Source organism: Urocitellus parryii, chromosome Y (genome assembly GCF_045843805.1).
Source record: "Urocitellus parryii isolate mUroPar1 chromosome Y, mUroPar1.hap1, whole genome shotgun sequence".
Classification (NCBI taxonomy): Eukaryota; Metazoa; Chordata; class Mammalia; order Rodentia; family Sciuridae; genus Urocitellus; species Urocitellus parryii.
Window position 1 is genome coordinate 4876750 of NC_135548.1, and position 22163 is coordinate 4898912.

General features: G+C 33.2%; 1 pseudogene; it reads right to left on the bottom strand.

Annotated features, from left to right (window-relative positions):
* Positions 1 to 2045: 2045 nt before the first annotated feature.
* LOC113175929 (BCL-6 corepressor-like) overlaps positions 2046 to 22163 on the bottom strand; it is a 43479-nt pseudogene continuing 23361 nt past the window's right edge.

Genomic DNA, 22163 nt, shown 5'->3' on the forward strand with positions numbered 1-22163 from the left:
TCCGACAGAGGTAGTGAAGTGCACTAGACCAGCTAGTGTCTTCTGGGCTGAGCGAGAGGGTAAGTATTGCGACCTCGTCTGCCATCCAACCTGGCCCACAATCACATGGAGTCTGGAGATGAGTCAACCATGAAGGTGCAACAATCTCAACTATATTGTGTCAGGGACAAAGTTATATAGTGATAGAAGGAGGGGGTAAGAAGAGAGAGTAGCAAGAAACAATAAGGAGCAGTTATGTCACTATCACTAAGGGGCCTAGGCAGATTTTAGATTAAACCATTAGGTGAGACTAAGGTCAAAAGCCCACGTGTGCGGGCTAAAAGCCTGCTGACGCCAATCCAGCCAGGTCATATATACGGAAATGCTAACCCATGAGGCTGCCTCAGCCAACACCCAATAATGGCCACAGTCCCAAAGGAGGTAAAAGATCCCAACAAAAAACCACAAGCAAAATAAATAAATAGAAAAGTGGTCATACTTAGTGATCACAGATATGCAAATCAAAACAAACAAAAGTACCTGTACACATACCCAAAATTAGCTACAATCAAAGGATATTTTGGGATGTTCTTACCCTACTGTTGTGAATGTAAAATAATGAATTGATTTTGAAAACTAAGTCTAAAGAGCAGACATCATATGACCCAATATGTCACTTATAGGCTCATACTTAAGGTATGAAACCTTTTAGGTATAAAGGCTTTTAGGTTAATTTTCACAGAAGCACTATTTATAAGAAACAAAGGGAAAAAAGGAAAAGTATCTGCTAAGAAAAAGGTTACAACATGTATAAAATTTGAAAATATTTCAAAATAAGTCAGTCATGAAATGCTACATATTTTAAGCTTTTATTCACATGAAAGTTCAGAGTGTGCAAATCCTTACATACGAAAGTATAGAAGATAGAAGTGTGCCCAGGGAATGAGGGGAAAACAACTAATACATACAGCTTTCTTCTTGGGATAATAACTTTATCCCTTTTGATAAAAGAGATGTTTGAACAATAATGATATATTAAAAACCACTTGTGACTTTTATATGTAAATTATATCTCAGCAAAATTATATAATTATTTAAAGAGAAGGTAATTAATTTGCACAAGTACACTGCATATACATGCACAGAGGAACTAAGATTTTAGGATAGAACTTCAGGTCTTATTCTGAGTAAAATTCCTTAGGAATCTCCATTTTACTTATATTGACTACACACTGCACTAAGGGTTATCTACAGAAATTTGTCAGCCATTTTTTTAAAAAAGTAACGAAGGTTTGGCAAAACATAGTTGAGAAATAGTTCAATCATTGATTTCTCAGTTTTATATTTTCCTAAGTTTTATAACACCATTACAAAGGCAGAGAACTTGCTTATAGAAATTTAAAAATTATAAACACAATTCAAAAAATTTAAAGGAAGATCAAATTAGTATAATACAATTCAACATTTTACAATATATTGAAAAAATAGCTCAGTTGTATTTTTAAAAGCCACAAAACATTTCATTTTGATGCATGAAAATTAGTTTCCTAGGTTTTACACAAGGATATAGTTCAAACCATTAATTGTGTAGATGTGGTTATAATACACCTTACAACAAGTAGCAAACACTGAGCTAGAAAAGATTCTCTGCATACAAAATACAGATTTACAACACCAAGAGATTTTACAAATTTGTTTTATCAAAAAAATTTCTCAATTTTGATATTACTTTTAAAATTGACAATTGGAAGTCTTTCAACAGGGTTTCTTTATAAAAAAAAAAGTGTCAATGAGTGAGGCTCTTTTACTCTTTGCTTTTGTCCTTTGCAAAAGAAAGGAAACACAAATTGCAGATAAAAACAACATATTGGCAGATTTCAAAAATTAAACATTTAAACAATATCATGGCAACTAATTTTAAAGACATTTAAGTTTTAAACTCAAGTAGTTTTACAAAAAAATGTGTTCCATATGCAATAACATCCTTTCAATAGCGAAATAATAACATTTTGACCAATATATACATATTGACACAGGAACACACAGTATCCCTCAATCTGATTTGCTCAGCAGTGATCTTTATCCAAGTCCTCACGAAAGGGATTTAACAATTCCACAGATGAACCCAGAAGAATCTGTAGTTCATTTGTGAATTCAACCAAATGTAATAATTTCTGACCTTCTGGATAGAATGTTTCCAAGTCTTTGGAGCAAGCAAACAAGGCACTTGTGGAAACCTGCTTATAAAACTCTGACTCTTTAATTATGACAATTTCCATATTTGGAAAATTGGAACTGAAGTCACAGGATGGCAATTTCAATTTCTTAAGAACATCAGAAAGCAATAACCAGTTTCGTGGCCTATAAGATAAAAATAATATGGTGATTTAATAATAATAATAATAATAATAATAATAATAATAATAATAATTGCAATATTAACAGTACTTTCAACAATTGTCTTCCTGAAAAAATACAAAATTAGTCTATGCCTGTAAACAAGAGCTATAGTTGAAGCCCTCTGCCTTTTCCTAGTATAGCTAATCATTGACCAACATCTTTTCAAATGAAGATAACATCTCTACTTTTGCAGTAGCTCTAGTCTTATCTGGCTTTAAAAGAAATCCAGAGAAGACCAATTGATTACACAAAGCATCAGCAACATCTTTGTGAGAGTCTTCATAATTACTACATCATTTCTGTCATGGCTGATGGAATGAACTAATATCCTTCTCCTTCAGTTCTGGCCATATTTTGGGTGATTCATGATACATCCCACTATGCTCATGAAGTACAGAGCTAAGAATACAACCCTAACACAAAAGAAGTAATTTATTTATTTTTCTAATTTTTAAAATTATTTAAAGAAATAATTTAAAGCACCTCTTTCATCTTCTGTTCTTATAAAGAGAGAATTTTGAACACAAATGTTTATATCTTTTCTTCTCCCTCATCTTTGCTCACATTTTCTATTTTTAGCATGACAATTTTTAGACAATATTATCTTCCTTACAAACTCATGCAAAACTATGTTATATTATCTGTTACAATCAAAATTTACTACATATAATGTTGTTCATATAACTTCAGAACCAGGGGAATCTGTCTATTCATTAAGAGCCTTTGACAATACACTGCAGAACATAATCCCTTGACATAAACAAGAGCCCAGTCTCTTGACAAGGGATAAGTCTCAAGGACACAGTGTCTTATTAGAATGGGGAAAGACCTGGAAATAACATAAATGACTATAAAAAAGATTGCAGGTATCAGTAAAATGACTTTACTAATCCTACATAAGATTATGTAGTCCATATGGAGGACTTCTGTGCAGTCTCTCTTATCTGTACAGGAGTCCTCCATATATGTATTAAAAGACACACATAAATATCTATATACATATGTACATGCATATACACATATATGTGTGACATATATGCAGACATGTGTAAGTTTTTCCCTAAGATGAAGTTATTTCCCTAAGATGAAGTACAATGAAGGATTCACAACAAAAGCAATAAAAATTATTTTAATTATATACTGAAGTAAAACTTATGTACATATGGTGATCTCAAAGTACTTTATTTTACCATCTCTAGGCAACACTTATCTCTTGAAAATTCTCAACTGCCAACATTATTATACTTGAGTTTTAGGGCCATTATTAGGTAAAATAAATATTACTTTATAAGTGTTCAACCTAGATACTTTACATAGGCTCAACAAAATCATTCTGATAACTATTCCAATGAATTGCAAAGGTAATAAGGATGTGATGGTTAAAAGGAAGCTTTCTGTACATGGAGTATGTAGCAGGACACTGCAAGATTTTGTAATGCTACTCAGAATAGCATGCACTTTAAAACTAACAAATTGTTTATTTCCGAAATTTTCAGCTTTATATTTTTGGACCTTGAATCTTTACAGATAGTGAAACTACAGGAAATGAAACCACAGATAAGCAAGGCCACTCTGCTGAAGTATTCACAATGTTCACTCAAATTTCTACAATTATTTCATCAACCTCCTAGTATTCTTTCCCAGTTAGTTTAGTGACTCTATTTCCAAGACCACAAAACTTATTCCTTAATGACATCAATGCTTTGGATTTGGAGCCTTACATTAGTCTTGCTGGTGCTCTAGTTATAATAATTTATAGTGTGCTGAGTATAATTATTGTTTTCCAGAGAAGACTTACTGGTTTTATTAAATGCATGGATATTTAGACATCATTCCCTCACTCATAAGAGGCTTATGGATATACCTTAAAAATCTTAGAATGGAACCACCATTTGACCCAGTTATCACTCCTTGATTTATACCCAAAGTACTTAAAATTAGCATACTACAGTGATGCAGCCATATCAATGTTTATAGCAGCTCAATTCACAAGAGTAGCATGGATCCAAACTAGGAGCTCTTTGACAGATTAATAGTTAAGCAAATTTATTATATACACACAATAGAACATTACTCAGTCATAAAGAAGAATGAAACTATTGGATATGCTGGTAAATTGATGAACCTGGAAACTATAATGCTAAGTGAATAAACCAATACCAAAAATCCAAATTTTGAACGTTCTTTCTGCTATGTAGATGCTATATAATATAAGAGGCAGGGAGAAAAATATAAGTTCATTGGATTAGGCAACAGAAATAAAGGTAAGGGAGTAGAAATAAGAAAAGGAGAGACAACAGAATGAACATATATGAACACATGAGCAGTAAAACTCCACATCATATACAACCGTAACAATGGAAAGTTATCCCCATATGTCTACAATATGTCAAAATATATTCTGGTTACATACATCTTATAATAACAAATAAAAGCATTTGTAAAAAGTGTCTTTAAGTTCTGCTATTACTGAAAAGTGAACCCATTTTGTATATCACCATATGACTGATTCTCACCCCTGAGAAACAGATACTTGAATCATGTAAGATGGTAAGAGGGGGCTATCTGAAAATTCAAATTCAAACATATCACTATTAGCTCCATCTTCATTTTCCTTGTCCTCTGGTCCTGGAGGGTTTGCCAAAACATTGTTTCCAGCTTTATAATCTGGTTCTAATGAAAGGGAAAAGAGAAAAAATTAGTGGGCTAGAGCAAGATTAAGCTGTCAGCAAAGGACTTTACAACAACAAAAAACGCTTCCCCCCCCCAATTATTTTTATAGCGCCCACCACCCACTGCCCCACACTAACATCACAGAGAAATGTACTGTAGCTGATCTACTTTCCACAAAACTGTGAATAAAAACTCTCTCACCACAGACTGAGGTCCCATAGAATTCCCAGGAGACATTCAACTCATTGTCAGTGCAACCCTGCAGGTCATTTAAATAATCTGAAGGGAAAACAAACTCAAAGTGTTTGAAACCCAATAAACTATTTCAGGAAAATTTCAAGCTACAACATTTACTGCCATTATAGCATTATATATAATTATATTGATATGCCATTATATATTATAATGCATTCACTTTTAAATTTTTTAAAATCAGCTCACAAAATCAGTTGTTTTTCTATACACCAAAAATGTATTGAGGAAATAAGTATTATTTACAGTGCCATCTAAAGTAATAAATTCAATGAGTAATAAATAATCAATGAGACAAAATATTTGTCTACTGAAAATTATAAAACCTATCTAAAGCAATCAATGATTGATTCACATCTTTGAGAAATGGATACTTGAATCATGTGACATGGAAAAGGAGGCTATCTGAAAATTCAAATTCAAACACATCACTGAGAGGAACAACATTCAGTGTCCATGGACTATAAGACTTCATATTATTCAGACAAAAGTATAATTAAAAAATCTAGAATCCTTGGGCTAGGGTTATGGCTCAGTAGTAGAGTGCTTGCCTAGCACAGGTGAGGCCCTGGCTTCCATCCTCAGTACCACATTAAAACAAATAAATAAAGGTTACATTTTTTAAAAATCAGAGTAATGTCAAAAACCCAAATGTCATTTGGCATCAGACATAGGAAAAAACAAAAACAAAACAAAATATCTTAAAATTCAGCTGTAATTGCAATGAACTCTAGATAGTCAAGAAAAGGAAATATGGGACTCTTATATTCTGATTTTTTAACTTAATATAAGTTTTCTCTCATATGGGGAAGGTAGAGTAAATTAAGTGACAAAAGGGAAGTATTAAATGAAGGTAAATCTGTTAAGCAGTGGAAAGGAACAGAATACGAGAGAAGAGTGATAAAAAAGGGAGGGACCACAGAATAAACATGAGTGGGAATTTTAAAAATGTCAATTTAAAAAACAATAAAGAGTAGAAAAAAAAGAGGAAGGAGAATAGGATAAAAGGGAGAAAGAGAGGGAGAGAGGTTAGAAAGGAGCAGAACTGAAATTAAACAATTTATATTCCATGCATGCCTTTTCTGGTCAAAATGATTTCATTGTCATGCATAAGTATAGTGTACTAATAAAAATAAAAACTCTATTTTTATTTTATACTTAAAATAAGTATAAAATAAAATAAAACAATATAAAAATAATAATCAAAACATATTGTACAGTGTTACACTAGCATAAACACTAATGCAATAGAATAGAATGCCTGAAAATAATAACCTTCTAAAAATTTGTGTGTGTGTGTGTGTGTGTGTGTAAAGAGAGAGGGAGAGAGAGAAAGAGAGGGTAAGAGAAAGAACGGGAGAGCGATGGAGGAAGGGGGAGGAAAAGAGAGAGAGATGGCATGATCTTATAAACTCAGCTCTCAGCAGACTGAAAACAGGAGAATCACAGAGAGGTTTTAGGTCAGAATGAACAACTTAATGAGAAAATTTAATATATGTATTATAATATAATATAATAATATAACATATATTATAATAACATATTATTAATCCATATATAATACATGTATTAATATAATTATAATAATAGCCATTATATCATTCCTAAAATAAATATAGTTATTATAATAATCTATAATATATATATATTCATATATATATTCATAATATATATATATATATTCATAATATATATATATATATATATATATATATATATATATATATAATGAATCTATATAAGAACAGGAATAGTGTTGTGTCACTATGTGCATGTAGACCCAGGTACTCAAAAGTTGCTTGATTACAAGAGTTCAGGACCACATTTAGTCTTCATAGTAACACTGTCTGAAGAAGAAAAACAAAACAAAACACAACACAACAACCACAAAAGCCAATAATATGAATAGAATTAGTGTAGAAAAATATATATAAAAGACCAAATGTGTGGAAAAAAGATGTTAAACATAGAAGAAAAAGTGTTCAATGATCTCTGATTATTAGGGAAATACTGATCAAACCTACACTATGGTTGCAACCTTGTACCCACAAGTACAACTACTATACGAACAAGAGAGTAAGGTGGAAATGAAGGGAGAAAAGAGAGGGGGAAATGTAAGGAAGAAAAGGAAAGGAAAGTAGGAGGGAGTACTGCAGGCAGGCAATGATATGAGGCAACAAAACTCCTGTGTAGTGGTGTTGAAAATAAAATTGCACTGAAAACAGGATCTTTTTATATCTATGTTTATATTAGCCCAGTCACAGGATTTTTTAAATAAATTCAGAATAGTCATGCATATCAATTTCTAACAAATTCCCTTTGTGCACATCTATACAATTCTTCAACAGCTGATTCTCTGTTTTATTCTAAAAAATAAATGCCTAATTATCTTCTCTATTAACAGATCATACACTGATGCCTCAAAAATAGACAAAAACAAAATAAACCTCTTTCTTCATAGTACTGGTTAATATCTAATAAGTTAAACAAGTTGTGGTTAATGTGAGTTACTGCTATTTTTTTTAGCAAAAACTACATAATAATTTATTCTGAAAACATTATATTTGTTTTAGGTATCATATAAGACTGTTGTTTAAATGATGTGTCAAAAGCTAACTGAATACCAAAGACAAAACCAGAAAAATTAATGCATGGCAAGTTTGCATCTTCCATCTCCCAAACTCAAGAGTAAAAATGAGTCATTATGGTTAAAAATGACTTGTAGACAAACAAAATGACTTTAGAAATCTTTTAAAGTATTAGTAGAAGTAAATAAATGTATATATAGAATAAATTTTAGCTTCACTAAAAACATATGCCATAATGTACAAAAAGGTCCATGTCAATGTTGTCCTAAAATTTTAAATATTTAAAATGTTTGCCTAGTAAAATCCAAATCTCAATAATCTATTATCATCTAATTTATAATAAAATATGTCTCTTGAACTTTATCATCCTAGAACTTTATATGACCTACCTTCAAAAAAGTTTCCATGCACTTGCTTTTGGTCATTTTCATGATGGTTCTACCTGAGTAGGTGGCCAAAGTGAGGTCAGCACCATAGGATAGAAGCAAGCGGACAATTTCCAAGTGATCATTCTCGACTGCATTATGAATTGGTCTATAAAATATACGTAGCAGAATTAAATTAATGGATACCTGCTAGGTTCTGGAGCTTATCCCTTAAATACTGGCAAAGATGAATGAATATATCATGTGTGCTAAGTAAGCCCCTTTGCATGTGCTGTCACTGACAGCCAACAAGAAGGAAAATTTGGCACAATACATTGATTAGTCCAGCATCAAACAATGAAATACTGTTATTTCTATATTTAACTCTTTAACATAGAAGATTAAAGGGCTAATTCAGGAGCAAATCTCAAATGTAAATCTGTTTTAATATAAGGCCTAAGTGGGAATTCAAGAAAAAAAAAGAGTTTTTCAAAATACTGTCAAACTAATAATGTTAACCCACAAGTACAAAACCTCAAAATAATGAAGCCAACATAACAAAGAATTGTTATCCAATTTAAAAACGTGCCTATAAAATATTTTGAAAGAACCTGAGTGCAAACAAATGATTAACAGAATGATTATGATTTCCTGAAAGCAAACTCCAGGATTTTTGAGCAATCAAAGATCAAACTTTTAGGACTGAACCAGTCAACAAAGTAAATTCTTTAAATAATCTAGTTATCATCTAATTTTTTTAATAAAAAATGTTTCTTGAACTTTATCATCCTAGAAATCAATAATGACCTACTTTCAAAAATATTTCCATGCACTTGTATGTTTTTAAATTGGATAAAAATAAGTAATAAGAAAATAAGTATTTCTAACTCATGTTCTTTGGAAGACAAAATTATGAGGTCATACTACTTGGAATCTGTGAAAGACCAAAACATATTTTAATTTTGCAATTTTTTTTTGTCAGTAAAACCCCCGCAGCCAGACCTCTGACAATCTTAAGTAAGAAATATTCTTGGACCAACTCCAGATCTGGATTTCTTACAATAAATCAAGTTCAAGGGAAAATTTAGGAACATAGCTGAAGGTAAAGATGACAAAAACACATAGTGCCAACATGGAGCAGTGGCCCTCTATACTCTTAGGACTTGTAGCTTACTTATATTTTAGTAACAATGAGTCAGCAGATAGACAAAACTAGGCACTTTTCAGACAATACCCCTTATAACTTACAGAAGCTCATGTGTTTGGGGAGTTTCTGAACAAGGAGATGTTATGGTCAAGATTATATGCCTTCTCCCTATTCAACAATGATATGGGACAAAAGACACAAATACAGCAAGATGAAACTTTCCAGATTGCCTCAGTATCCAAGAGAGTACCCAACAAGTGATGGTAGAAGGCGATTAAGTCCTTGTATTAATTAGGAGCCAGATGCAAGGCATGGAGGACTGCAGAGCACCACAAACCTTCACAGGAGCAGAAAATTTTGTAAAACCACAGTGGAGAACTGCCAATTCAAAGAAATGTGATCCAATTAATACTACATTACTACATTTTTGGTGTACATCATTTTTCTTTTTCAATACAAGTATACCTTGGTCACTGATTTTTGAAAAGAGAAAAAATAGAAATAAGAAATAGAACAAGTTAATGTCTTTAAACACTCAAAACACCATATCTATCCATGGGCAAACATGTATGTACACACAACATCAAATTAAAAATCACAATAAACCCTGTACTTATAAAATATAAGTAGTAGTAAAAAATTTTTAATTATGTCATAAGTACTTGAGTTCTGATTATTTTTTTTAGGTTGTACAGAATTACAAACATAATTTTATCATCTATTTTAAGTATTAAGTCCACTGCAATATGTCCATAACATTGTTTTGAAATGATTACTATGCTCCATTTACAGAACATTAAATTTAATCTTTGTATCAAATACCCAATAACCCTATTATCTTCTACTTCTAACCCTGGCAACTACTATTTTAAATTGTTTGCTGGAAATTCTCTCACATTTAATATGTAATCACAAAGATTGTTAGGTAGCTTTTTTAATTCATCAAAATACACTGATATCTTACAAATATATCCCATATATATATTCAAATATAATTTATTTATACACAAAATCCTCTCTTCTATATAGAATCATGTGAACTATAGTCATTTTCTGAATAATGGAACTCCGGATATATCACCTGTCTGTGATTTTTTTATCCATTACATAATCTCTACCCATTTTGTCTAGCTTTGGTAATCACTATTCTGATCAGTAATTACATAAGTTTAATATTTTTAGCAAATTATGGTCTGCATTTTAGAATTATCTATAGTAATATCTGCTTTTTCATGTCTGATTTCATTGATTCTTGTTTAGAGGAGAGTGTATTATTTTCCAAATAATTAACTGTTTTACTACCCCTTTGCCGAGTTTCTGTTCTCACGACTAAAAAAGGCTCAGGGGCTAACTGGGCTGCACAAAATAACCACACAAGAGACACAAATACCTTTTTCTTTGGGGTCGCTGTGACGGCTCCTCTGACCTTAAGGGTCTGCAGAAAGAGAGAGAGCGAGAGCACACGCTGACCCCTTTTATTGAGGAGAAGCTATACAAATGAGGCAAGGGGTCAGGTTTCAGGGGGCTGAGTCTATCTTCATGATGCCCACTGTCAGCAGGTTGACTGACACCTGGGTAGGCCACACCCAAGGGCACAGTAAGAGAAGGACACACACAAGGCACTTCCATGTAAGATTCTATCCTGAACAGGGCAAGGGGTTATATTACAAAGGAACAGGTGAGCATAGCTTCACCCATGGGGCTGTAGCAAGACACACCCATTTCTGTGACTGAGCACCTCAGCACCCAGCTGAGGAGTGTAACTCAGTCACCGGTAAGGTTGGCTTCCCACACCCCTTCACACTAATAAAAATTCTACATCATTAATTTCAGATCTTAATTTTTTTCCATTTACTGATATTGTAAATACTTCATTATTTTTTCTAGAACCTTTTGGTGCATCATTTGTTTATATATTTGAAATCATCCTGATTTTTTTATGTAATTATACATTACCTCTGAAAATTCTATATTGATATTGTTGTGTGGCATCTTGTTCTCATTCAAATTTATAAGCTTCTTAGAAATCTGTTTAATTTCCTCCATTATCTATTCATTGTTCATAATACTATTCAAGCTCTATTTATGCAATTCCTATAAGTTTATGGCTATTGATTTCTAACTTCATTCCTTAAAAATCCAAAAAAATAAGTTTATCTATATTTATATCTATATTTAAAAATATATTGCTCAGACTTGCTTTGTGTTCTAAGTTCTATTTGGGGGGATGGTTGCCAAAGAGTTACAGAATTATATGAACTCAGCTCTTGTTTGATGAAATATTTTGCAGATATTTGACAAGTCCATTCAAAACATAATAGTTAATGAATAAAAACTTTTTATTTATTTTATGTTGGGACCCATTTAATAGTGAGAGGAAATCACCAAAGCTGGGTATAGAAATCACCCAACTTTTTCATAGTGGGATCCACTTGTGTCTTTATGTCTAGTGCTATCTGTTTTACACACTTAGCTTCACCAAGATTTGAGGGCATAGATACTTGATATCATTTTGTTTCTTTATATCTTTAATTTCTTTTAAAATTGTGCTTTTATTCTATATAGTAATATTCTTGCCCTTTGTGATATATTTTGGATTGAAGTTTTCTCTTAAAAATATAAGAGTAGCTGTTGCTTCTTGCTTTTCATTTCCATTTGCATGAAGCATCTTTTTTTCTATCATTTTACTTTCAGCCTGTGGATGTCTAAACTATAAAATGATAATCTTAAAAAGAATATGATTTGGTCTTACTTGTTAATCCACACTAGAAGTCTATGTCTTTTAGTTGAAGAACAGAATCAATTTGCATTCAGTTTCTGATAAAGAGATGTTCACTTTATCCTTTCATTTTGGTTTATTTCTAACTTTTAATACATTTGCTTAGCTGTGCTTCTAAATAACTTTATCCATTCAATTTTTAATTTATTCTTGGTGTATTTGATTATTTTCTGTAATATTGGGTTAGCAATCATGAATTAACTGGGAGTGAATTCATTATTACTTCCTGGGAGAGCTTAAGAGCTATCATTCCAAGCACTCCTGACTTTTAGAATCTTTTCTCTAAAATCAAAGATTATTTTACTGGCTTACCTCTAAATGTAACCTATGGTGTTTTCTTGAGGCTTTTAAAACTATGTCTTGCTCTGTATGTTCAGCATTTTAATTAAAATGTTCTGGAAAGAAGTTTTTTTTTTTTCCTTGACTGACTCTATCTGGATTTCTGTATTCTCTTCTAGCTTGATGTCCATCTCATTTCCAAGATGTAAAAAAAAATTCGGATAATTTCGGATATTATTACCCTGTGCTTTCTTAAGTTTCCTGTATTTATATATTGAGATATACCCATTTGCTAGAATGGCTTGCTCTTCCACAGTTGTTGTTTCTCTTGGGCTATTTCCATTCTACTGAGTCCTGAGCAATCTGTGTATCAGTAGAATTCCTCATTAAGATTATAGTGTGATAACAAGGGAAAACCAGATCATTTGTAACTGCAAACACTTGAGAGCAAACCATTTATTAGTAAATCTATAAAATTATCATTAAAATATTTTATATAACTTCAATAGTTAAAGAGGAAAATAAAGATGACATCCTAATATAGCCTAAGAAATTTCTTTTAAATGAAGAACAGTTCTTTTCTAACATATTTCATTTTATCATACAAGAAAATATGACCAATAAGAAAGAAGATGAAAAGAAAAAGAAAAGAAAAAATAGAAATGGGAAGTAAAGGGAGTTAGAGTAATTTGTATAAAGAGAAGAAAATTTATGGAAGTACATAGAGAGAAGAAAACACAGACACAGACACACATGCACACACACACAAACCTCACATAATTTATAAAAATATTTGATATATTATAAAGTTATACTCCATGTATTTATAATGTCAAAATACACTTTTACCATGTATATTTAAAGAGAACAAATAAAAAATTCTCTAACAAAATTACTATAAAGAAAACTACAAAAACACCCTCAAAACAAAATCAATAAGAACAACAGCCACAAAAACAAAAACAGACAAGCAAAAAAAGGCAAAAAGAAAAAAAATAAGAAAATAAGTAAAATTAAAATAAAGGAAAACATAATAAACAATAATCACTGAATAACTAAACAAAACTGAAATCACAAGGAAAAAAACATGAGTATCTTTGGGAGAGTGATAGAAGAAAGAAAACATTGAGAGAGGGAGAAAGTACAAAAAATAGAATGAGGAAAAAATAGGATTAATTATGCCAGTTATTAATTTGAATATTTTTACATAAAAACATAAGCCATCTATGATAGCTCCTATCTAGAACTTGTGAGGCTGAGGAAGGAGATTGTGGGGCTGAGGTGTTCCTTGACCACCCAGGCAGACACTGTCTCATAACATAGAGAAGAGGGGGCTGGAGAAGGGTCTCAGCAGCATAACAAATACTGGGTTCAAACTACACCTTCACAAAGCAGAAAAAAACAAAACGAAGCAAAACAAAGATACAATAAAAAAACTATCCAAAAATAAAATGGAGAGAGGAAGAAAAGATATACAAAAGAAAAAAAACTGGAGAAATAAATGATGATGACAGTATAACTGAAAGGGAACAGTAGTTCAAATACCACAAATTATGCATACTATAACCCTAAAAATAAAATGTATAAGGTTTGATTATAGAATATAATATAAAATTGTTTGGGGGGATATAGAAAATCAGTACATAAGTTTATACTAGTGAAAGTACAATGACTCATGTCAAAGAATGAAAGATTACAACTCCTTGCTAATGTGTCTGTGATAGAGGAGATTCACAGAAGGCCTTGAGGCTTTAGATTACCCCATATATTGATGTAATAAATTACACAGCCTCTGAGAGGTTTTGGACATGGAGGAAGCAACTTTATCAGTTTTACACTTTTTATTTGACTTGTCTAGTTTAGCCTTCTTTAAACAATTCCCCAAACAGAGGTTTTTACAAGTCTCTATAGCAACCTGCACAGATATTAAAAAAAACTCCACTGTTTTTATGCCATTCCTGGGAGCCTACAAAGCTTTAAATGTTCTACAGAATTATTAGAGAAATTTCTGTCCTTTTGTTTGCAGCTTTCCTAGATGGAAGAAGAGCTTTGTATACTGTATGAAATATTTTGTCCACTAAAGATTATTACAATCCAACAAAGACTATTAGAACTAAATAAATAATTTATGTAGAGTTGCAGAATACAAACTCTATAATTTCTGTAGAGTTGTAGAATATCAACATAAAAAATTGAGTAATTTTTATACAATAATGATTTCTCTTAGAAATAAGAAAGCAATTCTACTCAAACATATCATATTGTATTATATATACTTATAGCAATATACTTATAGCAATATCTAGTTATATATATATATATATATATATATATATATATATATTTGAATATTATATGTCCAAATATAACATATAGTTGTTATAAAAATCAAGCAATAAACTAACAAAGGATTTGAACAATCACTTCAATGAAAAGTGTAAAACTTCAATTGAAGAAGATATATAAAAATTGAAAGAACTTCCATATTTATCAGTCAAATAATTAGTATTGTTAATAAATCATCAATATATAAAGATACCTACAGATTCAATATAAGCAATGGGGGATAATAAAAAATTGAAAAGTGAGTAAAAGAAAAACATAAAAATCAAGTTAAAAACAAACATCAGAATTTTAAAATATTTTTAAAAAACAATGAAAGAAACAATTGGGAAAACAGTCACAAATTCCTCCTGTGGGCTCAGAAGGTGTTTTATCCTTGGCTTCTAAGGCTAAATTCTATTGGGAAATGGGAAGTAATGGGTCCTGACTGCAACTTGCTCTATGTCCTCTTAGATCTTGCCAAACCCACTAGTTCAACCCCGATATCTTTTTTTTTCACTGAATTTATTAAAGCAGACCATTTTTGAGGTATATTTGCTTCAGAGGTTTTTAGTCTGTGCACCTAGGGGCATGGCAAACATCAGAGCTTTGGGGAAACTTTTCAGGAAGTGAGTTTTGGTGGAAGGTTCCCAGCAGAATGCTTTGTGCTGGCTCCCGAGTTTCTCGGGGGAACTATTTCTGGTAACTAAGCCTGAGTTGATTATAGTAGAAGGATGGAGTGAAAAAGAGTTTCTAAGCTCATAACAGCCAGGAAACAGAGCAAGAAAGAGATACAAGAGGTCATTATATACCCTTCCAGACCATGAACCCAGTGAACTACTTCTTCCAGCAAAGCCCACTTCATACAGTATATATTGCTTTCCAATAATGACATCTAACCATTAATCCACCAGTGAATTGATCCACTAATGAGTTCAGGGGCCCTCTTGATTCAAACACTTCTCAGCAGTCTTTTCTATGAAAACTTTTGCTTGGTAGACCAAGACTTAAACTCATGAGAATTTAGGGGACATTTCAATCCCAAAATATTAACAAATACTAAGATGTCACTTAGCTCTCTAAAATACTAGTTATTCCAGATAACTAAAGCTTAATTATTTGATCAAAGTATCTTTGTTGTGTGGCTAATTTAGGGTGTCCTGGATTTTATGACTGACTCCCAAAGGAGGAAAATTATTTTTAAAAAGAAGGAAAAGAGAATGATTCTGACCTTTGAAAATTCACTAAAGTCACTTCAGGAAAAGATGAAATTATTAATAATGAACACTTATCTGTCTACTTATGTCTTGATCAGAAGCAGCTAACAGTTATGAAAACAGATCCTGAATGGATGGAAAATCTTTTCTGCATACCCTGATGCTGAACAGTTGCATGAAAGCTACTGCAGAAATGAATACAAAACTCCATAATACTGGGCTAGGAACATGCTAAGGATTCTAAGAGCTGAAATTGACTAAAATTAACTGAAACTTACTACTGAAATCTCCTTCTGGATGTTGCCAAACTTTAGAGTTGACTTCAGAACTCCAAGATAGTTAAAACATAGATTCTGACAGCTCAATCAAGGTAGGGAGACAAATTACTGGCATGACTTTGCCAATTCCCCTCTGGGTCAAAAACTTTTAATACTAATTTTCCAGATTGTCTGATATTATCCTAGAGATTTTGCTATTTGAATTTTGGAGTTCATTCATCCACTTTTTAAAAACTGTACACACCTTGAAAACTGATGCTTATTTTCCAGCAGGGCTGAGTTAAGGACAAGACACACAACTGACCTGGTTCCATCATGGGCACTACAGTTGACATCAGCACCATACATAAGAAGGTGTTGCACAATTTGGAGCCATCCACCCAGCAAAGCTTCATGTAATGCACCATAACCTGCATTGTCTTGATGACTCACATCACAAATCTTGTTCTCCAGGCAGTACAAGACCACTTCCTGCAGGAAAGGAGTAGGAGAACACTTTCCGATCATTCACAATGAACTCTGTTACCACCTTATTGTCTGAATAGTGTCTGCTCTCAAATATACATACCCTCAGGCTCAAACCCTCACTGTGGCTTGCAAAAGCCATGGACACTTGCATGATGGGAAAACAGTGGTCTCCACTGGTGATGAAACCAGTAAAGTCTAGGGCGCTTTCTGCTTGCTCCACTGTTCCAGCTGCTTGGTCCTGGGTGTTTAAGGTTTCATCTATCCAACTCTCCCTTTACTCCTCTATAAATATGAGGACAAAAACAGAACCTACATAGAACTATTTAGAATATACAATTAGAATACTTCAAAATCCTTTACCTCAAGTCTCGCATAGGATGTGCAAGTGATAATACCTAAGTGATACATTAACAAGTACAAGAGCAACTCATTCTCATTTAGTAGGAGGCAATGGATGATAGCATAAGGTTCCATGAAAGTATGGATGACAGCTGGGCACAGTGGTACACATCTGTAATCCCTGCAAGTTGGGAGGCTGAGGCAGGAGAATCATGAGTTCAAAGCCGGCCTCATCTACCACGCAGCACTAAGCAACTTAGTGAGATCCTGTCTCTAAATAAATTACAAAAAAGTGCTAGGGATGTGCCCCAGTGGCTAAGCATCCTGAGTTAATCCCTAGTACCAAAAAAAAAAAAGTATGGACAAGTGTTTCCCAATGTAAAATTAACTAAGTTGAAAATCATTCTTCAAATTAAAGAGGGAGGCATGTAGCAGCTTGGCTAGTATATCATATGCCTAAAGGTTTCGAGGCAGGAAAATGTGTGTTTTTATAGTGGAGTTAAAGAGAAAGATTTCTTTATGTTCTATAGATAATCCTTCAGGTACTCCCATCTTTTACTTGCCTCACTTGCTCCACCTGGGCTAAATGAACATAATAATTTCACCTGAGTTTATGTTAATGACAGGAATCTAATGAAGAGTACTCCAGATTTTGCACATTTATAGACCCAAGTAAAGCAAATCTACCCTATACCTTTTCAGAATACATTTTGTGTAAACCTTTTGTTTTAGAACCTCTGTCAGTTTACTTCTTCAGTTTCTTAAAATATGAAGGTAGGTAAGGTGGTACATGCCTTTATAGTACCAACAACTAAGAGACAGGGAGGGAGGATCCCTTGATCTCAGGATTTCTAGACAAGCCAGAGACATCTATTATCACATGCACAAAAATAATAATAGCCACCCAAAAAAAACAAAGAATGCAAGCTACTACTAGTTGTACTGGTGTTGAACATCAGTTATCAATATGTCATGATGATTCAAGTGGTTAGTAATAGCAGGCACTTAAACATAAATTAGGGAGGTAAGACAGTATGTTACAGAATGCTTTTATCTGCACTCAATTCTTCTGTAAACCTGCCTGCTAAAACAATAAGGTTATTTTTTTTAAATATTTACTTTTAAGTTTAAGTTGGAAACATTATATTTATTTCACTTATTTTATGTGGTGCTAAGGATCGAACCCAGGGTCCTGCACATGCAAGGCGAACACTCTACCACTGAGCCACAATCCCAGCCCCAATAAAATTTTGATACACATTTAATATGAACTTGTCCAAGTAAGTGGAGAGTACCTTGTTTAACGTTTGTTGTTGTTGTTGTTTACCTTATTTCAGGCATTTTTAAACAAATAGCATACTATACAACCATAAAAGAAGTTACACTATCTTCCTACAAGTCATGATCCATGAAAGCTGTCAGGTTCTTTGATCAGTATTAAGCAGTGTGTGGGTGCCCAACAAATAGTCCATTCAAGAGGGAGGCACTCCATGGTTTACACTGGACCTCCCTTTGTGAAAACTCTTACAGTACTCATGTGATAGGGTTCCATCTGCCATTCGTAAATGTGAATTCTGAAGTTCCTTTCATGTCCCTTATAAGACAGGGTGGTCAAATTGGAATTTTTACTTGGGTGCTAACTACCATGTTCCAGCTGATGCCCATAAACCTATGGCTTCACACTGGCAAACCTGGGTGCTGAGTCTCAGTGTTTAAGGTTAACATGGCAGTTACCTTCCACAGCCAGAGACAGTGGTACATACCTATAATACCAGGGACTTAGAGGGCTGAATCAGGAAGATAGCAAGTTCAAAGCCAGCCTCAGCAATTTAGTGAAGCCCTAAGCAACTTAGTGAGACTCTGTCTCTAAATAAAATACAAAAAAGGCTGAGGATGTATCTCGCTGGTTAAGCATCCCTGCATTCAATTCCTGGTACCCCCAAAAGAAACAAAACAAAAATGCATGACCATGGAAGCCTTTTTTCCTATAGTCTTGTTTTTTTTTTTTTTAAGGGAGAGTGGGGGGGGGAGGGAGGGAGGGAGAGAGAGAGAGAGAGAGAGAGAGAGAGAGAGAGAGAGAGAGAGAGAGAGAGAGAATTTTTTAATATTTATTTTTTAGTTCTCGGCAGATGCAACATCTCTGTTGGTATGTGGTGCTGAGGATCGAACCCGGGCCGCACGCATGCCAGAAGAGCACGCTACCTCTTGAGCCACATCCCCAGCCCTAGTCTTGGGTTTTAAGAAAACAAAATCCTCTGAGTTTCAGGATACCTGTCCAGAGCACTGGTGTCCAGGATACCACATTATGCAGCTGTATTTTAGCAAGTCCTGACTTGCCAGACTTGAGTTACAAGTTAATGAATTCTGTGCCATAGTTGGGCTAAAGCCTTTATATGTGACTTTAATATCAGCTAAGAGTGCTACTGACTTTTAGAGAATGAAAAAAAAAAACTGTGGTAACCCAACAAGTTAACCTCTGTGCTAGGGCCTACCCTGATTCAAATATACTCCTATCACAGAACATTCTCATTTTCCCAAATGACTTTCTCATATTAAACCACAGTAATACCTGGTTTAAAAAAAAGAATTATTTCCACTCCTTGCTTGGGGAAATTGAGACTGAGAACTTTAAATCCAAATTCAACTGCACATCGAGTATGAGACCTTGAGTTTTCTTGTTCTCAGTACCTGATTTGTTAAGTATTCAAAGTCTCAATCAGCTTTGCCTACCAGAGGGAGACCATCTGGTCATGTCCAGAATCTATTACACAATAATAATCTCTGGTAGGGGTCAAGCAGGCTAATTATTCTCTTCTAGCTTAGAGGTGATAGGCATTAAATGCTGCATATTGCTGTCACCAACAGTGGAAAAGGTAAAGAGACTCAGTACTCTCTCCTCCAATGTATTTCCTGACATTGTTTTTATTATTATATTAGTGTAGCAGAGTTAGACATAATAATGGTATTCATTTTGACATATTCATACATGAACATAATTTGTTTCTTATCCATTCTCAGGGTTTTACCCTCCCACTCTCTCTGACCTCTACTCTATATTCCTCTACTCTATTGGTCTTCTTCTATTAACATTAATTTGGCACATTAGTAGATACACATACAAGTGGAATTTATTATAAAATAATAATTCATGAATGAATGAGAGTTGGTCAATTTCACTCAAATCTCTTTTCTCTATTGTAATAGTCTCCCTTCTATTTGCATGGGATCTCCTTTTCTTAATTTCTATTTCCCACCACCTTCCACCTATGACAGAACACATTCCATTGATAACTTTCTGAGACCAACTTATTCACTTAGTATGATATAATCCAGTTCCATCCATTTACAAGGAGGTGATATCATTTCATTTTTCTTAATGCTGAAACTAATTTTTTTCATATTAGTAAAACTGAAGGTATACTTACTCATTTCCAATTAGAATCCAATAGTTTTGTTTGAGAAACCTATAGCAACTGGCTAAAAATAAAATGTCTCTAACTGAAATTATAACTGTGAAGTCCATAAACACAGCATTGTTAATAAAATAGCTTACGACCTTTACTAAAAATTTAATTTATCCAATTCATAGGAAATTTAGTCATCATCACTAATGCCCAAATACAATTGAATAGGCATACCTTTAGAAAGAAACCAGCCCTATACTAAGAAGGAAAATTTTGATTATACCAATTCAGAGAAGCTATATCATATATACCCGGAAAAGAGGGGAAATTCAAGACTTAAAAACTGGAAAAGCTTAAAAAAGTAAGCAGTAAACAATAATGGCAAATATCAATGTAAGGAAATCCTCCCAGAGCTTTGCACTCTTTCCAGGTTAAACCAATTGTCACTAATCTTTAAACGCTTTGAATTGTCACTTCTGACCCACCCTCATTCCCATAATTAATTCTGTATAAAAAATATGGATATCTTCCATAGGGCTGAGGCTAGGATATTTTAAATGCCTTTTTTTCTTTTTTTGAGCCATGAAAGTTGTCAAAATCAAAACTGCTTGTCAATAGTGACAAAGAAATTCAAAAAGAATGTTTTCATTCCTGATTTCCTAACAGAACAATAGAAGACTTGGCCAGCAATAGAAGGTTGCACTGAGACCCGGCATCCTTACACAGTTAGTACTTCTTCAAGGATTCTTACCAGCAAATGCCTCTTCAACATCTGGATTGACACCAAACTTTTTATTAATCATTATGACAAATTGCATTGTGTAACTGTCCTCTAGCTTTATGAACTTCTTCCAGGCTCAAATTGTTTAAAAATGCTTACAGTTTAATATGCAGAGTTTTCTATCTTACCAACTGCCTCTTCCCCTTACAATGCTCCACTAACCCTAAATAAGTATCATTCTTGGAAGAATCTCTGACTTATCTTACATCAACATATTTGAGATATGGGTGTGGGATCTAGAGCTACCACTCCCTTTGGAAATAGCTACTCTTGGGATCTGGCAAGGTGTCTAGATACATTTTACCTTTCTTTCAGTGCATTGGTTTCCTGGAGTGTTTTAAATCAATTTTCCTTTTTATGATGAAGACCCCTATGAATTTTATTTGAAAAGGCTTGCAATATGTGCTTAAGAATAGCAAAGGTGAATTTCCTTAAGACAGTCTTCTGAGTGAGTACTTCTAGTTGTTTTTAACTAAAGCATTTGTTTTCTGACATGAAAATAAATAAATTAGGTATATTAATATGATCAACATAAAGAAAGTATTATGGTAAGTATAATAAGCCAATCTCAGTAAAACATAGGTGAAATATTTTCTCAATATATGCATGCTTACCCACAACAAAGAGGGAGAAAAATAGAAGTTCAGCAGACTATAAAAAAATTAAAGGGAAGGGAGGTAAATGCGAATAGAAAGACAGCAGAATGACTATGATATAATTCCTATGTACATACATATTGGGACCTGGCAAGATATCTAGATACACCATAGTGAATACACGACAGTGAATTTCACCATATGTATATATCCCCAAGACTGAGGTCGTGGTTAGAATAAATTATACTCCAAGTATGTATAACATGTTAAAACATACTCTACTGTCATATATATCT